Source organism: Myotis brandtii, unplaced genomic scaffold (genome assembly GCF_000412655.1).
Source record: "Myotis brandtii unplaced genomic scaffold, ASM41265v1 scaffold156, whole genome shotgun sequence".
NCBI lineage: Eukaryota > Metazoa > Chordata > Mammalia > Chiroptera > Vespertilionidae > Myotis > Myotis brandtii.
The window spans coordinates 419,634-426,775 of record NW_005355666.1 but is presented as its reverse complement, the minus strand read 5'-3'; the positions used below and the strand labels follow the sequence as shown (position 1 = coordinate 426,775).

Below are 7,142 nucleotides of genomic sequence, written 5' to 3'. Positions count from 1 at the left end.
AATCCTCAACTAAGGATATTTTTCTATTGATTTTTAGGGAGAGTGGAAGGGAAAAGGAAAGATAGAGAGAAACATTGATGTGAGAGAGACACATCGATTGGCTGCCTTCCACACAGGCCCCAACCAGGGCTGGGGAACGAGTCTGCAACCAAGGTATGTGCCCTCGCCTGGAATCGAACCTGGACCCTTCAGTCTGTGGGCCAATGCTCTATCCACTGAGCCAAACCAGCTAGGGCTCAACAATAATTTTATAGATGTAGACAAGGTCATCCTAATATTTACATAGAAAGGAAAAGGAACTAGAATAGCTAAATTAATTTTGAAAAAAGAAGAAGAAAGTAGAAAAAAATTAGTCTACCTGATTTCATGATTTATTATATAGCTACAGTAATCCAGATTGTAGACGTATAGACATAGGTCAATGAACAGAATAGAAAATACAGAAACAGACTCACACAAAGATACCCAACTGATTTTTGACATGGATGCAAAAAATAATTCAATGGAGGAAGGAGAGTATTTTCATCAAATGGTGCTGGATCAATTGAACAGCCATAAGGCAAAAAATAAATAAACCTAAACCTGAACCTCACAGCTGATACACAAATGAACTCAAAATGGATTGTGGACTTAAATGTAAAACATAAAATTATAAAACATTTAGGGGGAAAACATAGGATAAAATCTTCAGGACCTAAGGCCAGGCAAAGTGTTCTTATTTTTATTTTTTATTGATTTCAGAGAGGAAGGGAGAGGGAGAGAAAGAAACATCAATGATGAGAGAGAATCACTGATCGGCTGCCTCCTGCATGCCCCCTAGTGGGGATCTAACCTGCAACCCGGGCATGTGCCCTTGAATGGAATTGAACCCGGGACCCTTCAGTCCGCAGACCGATGCTCTAGCCACTGAGCCAAACCAGCTAGGGCCAGGCAAAGTGTTCTTAAACTTAACATCAAAAGCACCATAAAAGGAAAAATGGGTAAGCTGAACCTCATCAAAATGTAAAATTTTGCTCTGTGAAATATCTAATTTAGAGGGTGAAAAGTCAAGCTACAAACTGGGAGAAAATATTTGCAAACCACATATCTGACAAAGGATTAATATCTCAAAACTCAACTGTAGAAAAGCAAATATCCCAATTACAAAATGAGGCAAATACATGAACAGACATTTCACCAAAAAGGATATGCAGATGGCAAAAAGCCCATGAACGCCATTAGCCATTAGAAATGCAGATTAAAACCACAATGAGATATTATAGTTTTGTAAGATGTTACCATTGGGGGATAATCAGTAAAGGATACATGGGATATCTCTGTATGATTTCTTAGAACAGCATGTGAATTCATAATTATCTCATAATAAAAATTTACTTTTAAAATAAGATGGAATACAGAGAAAATGGTGCTGAGAGGGACATTTATAGCTTTAAATATCTGTATCACAAAAGAAAATATCAAATCAATAACCTGTGCTTCTATTTTAGGAAACTAGAAAAAGAAGAGCAAACTACACCCAAAGCGAGATAAGACATAATAAAGATTAGCACTGAAATCAATGAAACAGAAAACAGAAAAACAATAGAGAAAATTAAAAAAACTAAAAGTTGGTTCTTTGAAAAGACTGAGAGAGAGAGAGAGAGAGAGAGAGAGAGAGAGAGAGAGAAAAGACACAAATTACCAAAATCAGGAATGAAAGAGGATACAACACTACCCACACTACAGAAACTAAAAGGATTAAAAAGAATTTGTATGAACAAGTTTATGCCCACACATTAGACATCTTAGATGAAATGGAAAAATTCCTGAAAAGACACAAATTATCAAAATTAACCCCCTAAGCAATAGAAAATGTGAACACACCTACAGCAAGAAATTGCATTACTAATTTGAAATCTTCCCCGAAAGAATAGCTCAAATCTAGGTGGCTTCACTGGCAAACTGGTGAATTCTATCAAATATTTAAAGAAGAAATATTACCAATCCTTCACAAACTCTCAGAAAATAGAGGAAGACAGAATACTGCCCAATTCATTCTGTGAGGCTAGCTTTACCCCTTACCAATACCAAACAAAGCCATCATCAGAAAAGAAAACTAAAAATCAATATCCCTCATTAACATAAATGTAAGAATATTTGACAAAATATCAACTAACTGAATTAAGCAGTATATAAAAAGAATCATACACCGTGACCAAATGGGATTTAGGCTGGGAATACAAATACTGAGGGAAATACACGGGCCTAATGTTAGCTACAAGGGAAAAGAACGCCTTCCATAACAGATCCTTGAGGTTTCTCTGTGTCTAGTGGCTGACACTGACCCTCCTCCCCTCCAGGCCCCAGGGCCTCCTGTTCTAGCTCTTGGCAGGGATTAGGGAGGCGGACCCAGAGGGGCTCAGGGACAGGATAGCAGCAAGAGGCAGGGCCTTCCCGACAGCTGGAGTGGGTTGTACATTCAAGTGTGAGGTGAACCCTTTTGTGACACATATATGGAACTGCACAGGCCTGGCCCCACCCTGTTCTGAAGTCCCTGCACGGCCACCCCTCACCACTGAGCCTCTGAGTTGGGGGAGGGGGGCTGCTGGCTCCGCCTGGCCGGCCTGGTTTCTCAGAGGGTCTGTGGATTAACACTGGTTCTTTTCATAAAAAAATAAAATTTAAAAAGCAGCATGTTATTGCCCATTGTGACCAAGGCCTAGGGAGGCCCCGTCTGGCTAGGACTGCCTTCCCACTGGAGACAGGCAAGGGGGGCCGGCGCTGGGGAACTGGGCAGGACCACAGTTGCTCCCTGCCACCCACCCACAGGGCCTGCAGCTGTCAGGCCTGGGCACGTCTGTTTTGTTAGATTTCAAGCCCAGGTCAGGGTAGAGAGGGTAGGAGGGGGAAACAGGGATCCCATGGTATGATCTTGTGTAAAATATGACAGTGACCCATGCTCGGGGCCAAGATGTGAGTGGGCGGTGGGGGTAGCGGCAGCAACACTGTGTAAAAAGTGTCCAAGTTCGCCCTAGCTGGTTTGGCTCAGTCGATAAAGCGTCGGCCTGTGGACTGAAGGGTTCTGGGTTCGATTCCAGTCAAGGGCACATGCCCAGGTCATGGGCTTCATCCCCAATGTGGTGCATGCAGTGCAGGAGGCAGCCAATCAATGATTCTTTCTCATCATTGGTGTTTCTATCTCTCACTCCCTTTCCCTTCCTCTCTGAAATCAATCCTATATAATAAAAGGCTAGTATTCAAATACAGTGGGGCCTTGACTTACGAGTTTAATTCGTTCCGTGACGGAGCTCGTAACTCAAATTACTCTTATGTCAAATCACTGTGACGTTCGTTGCACCAACTAGCGGTGGGGTATCTGAAGCTGGCTCGTACGTAACCCGAAGTTTAGCTCGCAACTCAAAGCAAAAAATCGGCGGAGAGACGGCTCATATCTCGAAAAAACTCGTTAGTCGGGACACTCGTAAGTCAAGGCCCCACTGTAGACTGAAAGGCAGAACAACTGAATGGTCACTATGATGTGCACTGACCACCAAGGGGGCACGTGCAGAACATGGCGGGCATCGGCCGCGGTGGGATGGTAGAGCAGGTGAGCAGGGGCGCCTGACCAAGGCAGGGCGCTGGTCGCAGTCATTGGGGCAAGCCTCTGGTGGTTACTGAAAATTCTTTGCTCCCACGCTGTGGTCCTGCCCGGCATTGGCCCCGATCGCTCGATGGCGTCAGCAGGTGCGAGTGGCTGCTGGCCCTGAACGCCCCTCAGGGCTTCTCCACCTCCCCCTGCTCATGAGGGGCAATCGGGGCCGGCAACCACCTCTCACACCCGCTGCTGGTGACGGTGACGGCCCCACTTGCACCCACTGCCAGCACCAGAGCCGCTGCTCACACCCACTGCCAGCGCCCAGCGCTGGTCCCAATCACTTGGCACTGTCAGCGGTGCAAGCGGCAGCTGATGGCCCTGATCACCCCTGAGGACTTCTCCACCTCCCCCTGCTCCTGGAGGGTGATGGGGTCAGCAGCCACCGCTCGCACCCACTGACAGCACCGGCCCTGCTTGCACCCTTTCGCACCCACTGCTGGCACCAGCCCCAATCGTTCCGCACCATCGCACCGTCAGCGGGTGCGAGCAGTGCTGGCTCATCAGCACATGGGGGCAGCAGCAGCAGGAGTGGGGCTGTGGGCAGACAGGGGACCGAGGTTGAGGTGAGAGGGGCCGAGCGGGGGTGCAGAGGATGGGCTGAGACCTGCCCCTGTGCCCGCCGCAGCGTCGCAGCCCAGAGGACAATCTAAACATCACAAGCACCAGGAAACTGGAACATTTTATTTATTTTTTTTTTTATTTATTTTTTTTTAAATCACACTTATGTGTAACTCTTTTATTTTTTTTTTCCAAATATATTTTATTGATTTTTTACAGAGAGGAAGGGAGAGAGATAGAGAGTTAGAAACATCGATGAGAGAGAAACATCGATCAGCTGCCTCCTGCACATCTCCCACTGGGGATGTGCCCGCAACCCAGGTACATGCCCTTGACCGGAATCGAACCTGGGACCCTTCAGTCCGCAGGCCGACGCTCTATCCACTGAGCCAAACTGGTTTCGGCAGCCCACAGTTCCTTTCAAGGTGCACAAGTTCATGCACTGGGCCCCTAGTAAAAATATATATTTTTTAAAAAGTGTCCATTTCTATAGGCAAAGAGGACCATGACCAGTATTTGGGCTTCTCCAATACTGTGGTGAAAGCTGCCCAGGCGCAGGGGTGGGTGGGCAGGGTCTTCATTTGGTTTCTTGGTGCTGTCAGTCCATTCCCCACTGGAGGGATCTAGCTCCCCTAGTTCATGGTGTTGGTTGGGATGGACATGGGTGAGGTCATGGAGATGACAGGGATGCCCATGGTGAACTGACTGTTGACCGGGTGGTGGGTGCTGGAGCCCCACCACTGCTGCCCTGGGTGCCAGAGGACCCTAAAGGAATCAGGTTGTTGTGGCCCACACTGGAGCCGCCTGTGATAACATTGCTCAGGTCCAGGCAGTCAGCATCCCAGCTGCAGCCATCCCACTGCTGAGGTTTAGGTGCTGCCCATGTTCCACGTGCTCTCCAAGTGGGGTGTGTAGTGGGACCCAGGCTGGGGTGAGGGTGTCCCGCCTGTGTATCTGAAGAAGGGTGACTGGATTTGGAACCTGTCTGGTCTACCTGGGCCACAATACTGATGTTGTAGCTCTGTCTCCTGTAGGCAATAAGCAGGCATGTCCCTGAGAGTGTGTCCCCAGCCTTGGCAAACAGTGGTGACTGCAACAGGCACCAGACCTGGTACCAGTGGGTCAGGGCCTCTGTTGGGGCCTGGACAAGCCACACAGTTATTATAAGCCAATGAACCTGACGTCAAACCAGAAAGCCAGACCCTGAACCAGCCCGGAATGCAGCATGTGGAATTTTTTTTTTTTCTCTTATCACCCCCTCCTCCCCCAGCATGTGGAATTTGAATGGGATTTCTATCCTGTGCAAGTCTCCATCTTTGGCTTCTAAGGACTTCACCGTGTACTTGACAGTCATGGCCATCAAGATCCAGGTGTCAGCCCCGACGGGTTTGGGTCAGTGGATAGAGTGTCGGCCTGCGGACTGAAGTGTCCCAGGTTCGATTCCAGTCAAGGGCATGTACCTTGGTTGCAGGCACATCCCCAGTGGGGGATGTGCAGGAGGCAGCTGATCGATGTTTCTCTCTCATTGATGTTTCTAGCTCTCTATCCCTCACCCTTCCTCTCTGTAAAAAATCAATAAAATATATTTTAAAAAAAAAGATCCAGGTGTCAAATGTGTCTACTACAAGCTTCCAGAAATATTCATCCACAACAGTGCCTCGGAGGGCCGACAGATGGCTGGTACCAGAATCTGGCCTTAGTGAATTGCTCCATGTAGAGCAGTTCATCCATGAAGGGCACGGGGTGGGCATCACCAATGATAGGGAACATGTTTCCACTAGGCCTCAGGTACCTGGCATGTTGGTAGCTCTCGAGCATGCACTCATTGAACAGCATGTAGCCCATAGGCCAGTGATGGCGAACCCTTTGAGCTCGGCGTGTCAGCATTTTGAAAAACCCTAACTTAACTCTGGTGCCGTGTCACATATAGAAATTTTTTGATATTTGCAACCATAGTAAAACAAAGACTTATATTTTTGATATTTATTTTATATATTTAAATGCCATTTAACAAAGAAAAATCAACCAAAAAAATGAGTTCGCGTGTCACCTCTGACACGCCTGTCATAGGTTCGCCATCACTGCCATAGGCTCTGAGATGGTGATGTACACTGGCTCAGGGAGCGAGACCTCTTGTACCTTCCGGGAGATGACCATGATACAGTGGCTGAGTACAGTCGGTGAGGTTGTTATTCTTCACCAAGAACTACGGGGGCTGGGCTACGGTGGTGCCCTCCACTGCCTATGTCTTCCTTACTCCTGCTTGGGCAGCAAAAAGCAACAGGAGCCCAGCTAGTGTGACCCAGAGGTTGAGCCTGGACCTATGAACCAGGAGGTCACCATTGGATTGCCGATCAGGGCACAGGCCCAGGTTACCGCTCGATCCCCAGGGTGGGGGACTGCAGGAGGCAACTGATCCATGATTTTCTCTCATCATTGATGTCTCTCTCTCTCCCTCTCCCTTCCTCTCTGAAATCAATTATATATACATATAGATTTTTTTTTTAAAGCGACAGGATCCCAGAGCCACAGCCAACATCAAGAACGACCTTGTCCTTGAAGTCCCTGTGGCTCTGCAGTATGGCACGCTGCTAGGTGCTCATCGGCACGTAGCCTTGCATCCTGTTCTGCTCCCGGGGCAGGTGGCCATAAAACTGGAAATACTGCACGGAGATGGAGGACGACTCCTCCTCGCTCGCAGAACACCGACCGCTCCAGGCTATGGCCCCGGCAGGTCTTTAGGATATTGCAGAAGGAATAGATTTTGGGTGCGGCGAACTGGATGAGGACCCTACTGCAGCCCAGGGTAATGACGATGAAGGACTGCTTGCCCACGCGGCTGCACTCCGTCTCGCGGGACACCGAGCCCCCCTCCCCCCGCCACACACACACACATCTTCACGGCTGTAGAGGGCGATGCCTGCCTCGGCGGGGCTAGAGCGCATCGCCT

The 7,142-nt window shown here is 48.3% G+C and overlaps 1 pseudogene; it reads right to left on the bottom strand.

The window, feature by feature from the left end:
• Positions 1–4,815: 4,815 nt before the first annotated feature.
• Positions 4,816–7,137, bottom strand: LOC102254847 (annotated as a pseudogene).
• Between the last annotated feature and the right edge of the window lie 5 nt (positions 7,138–7,142).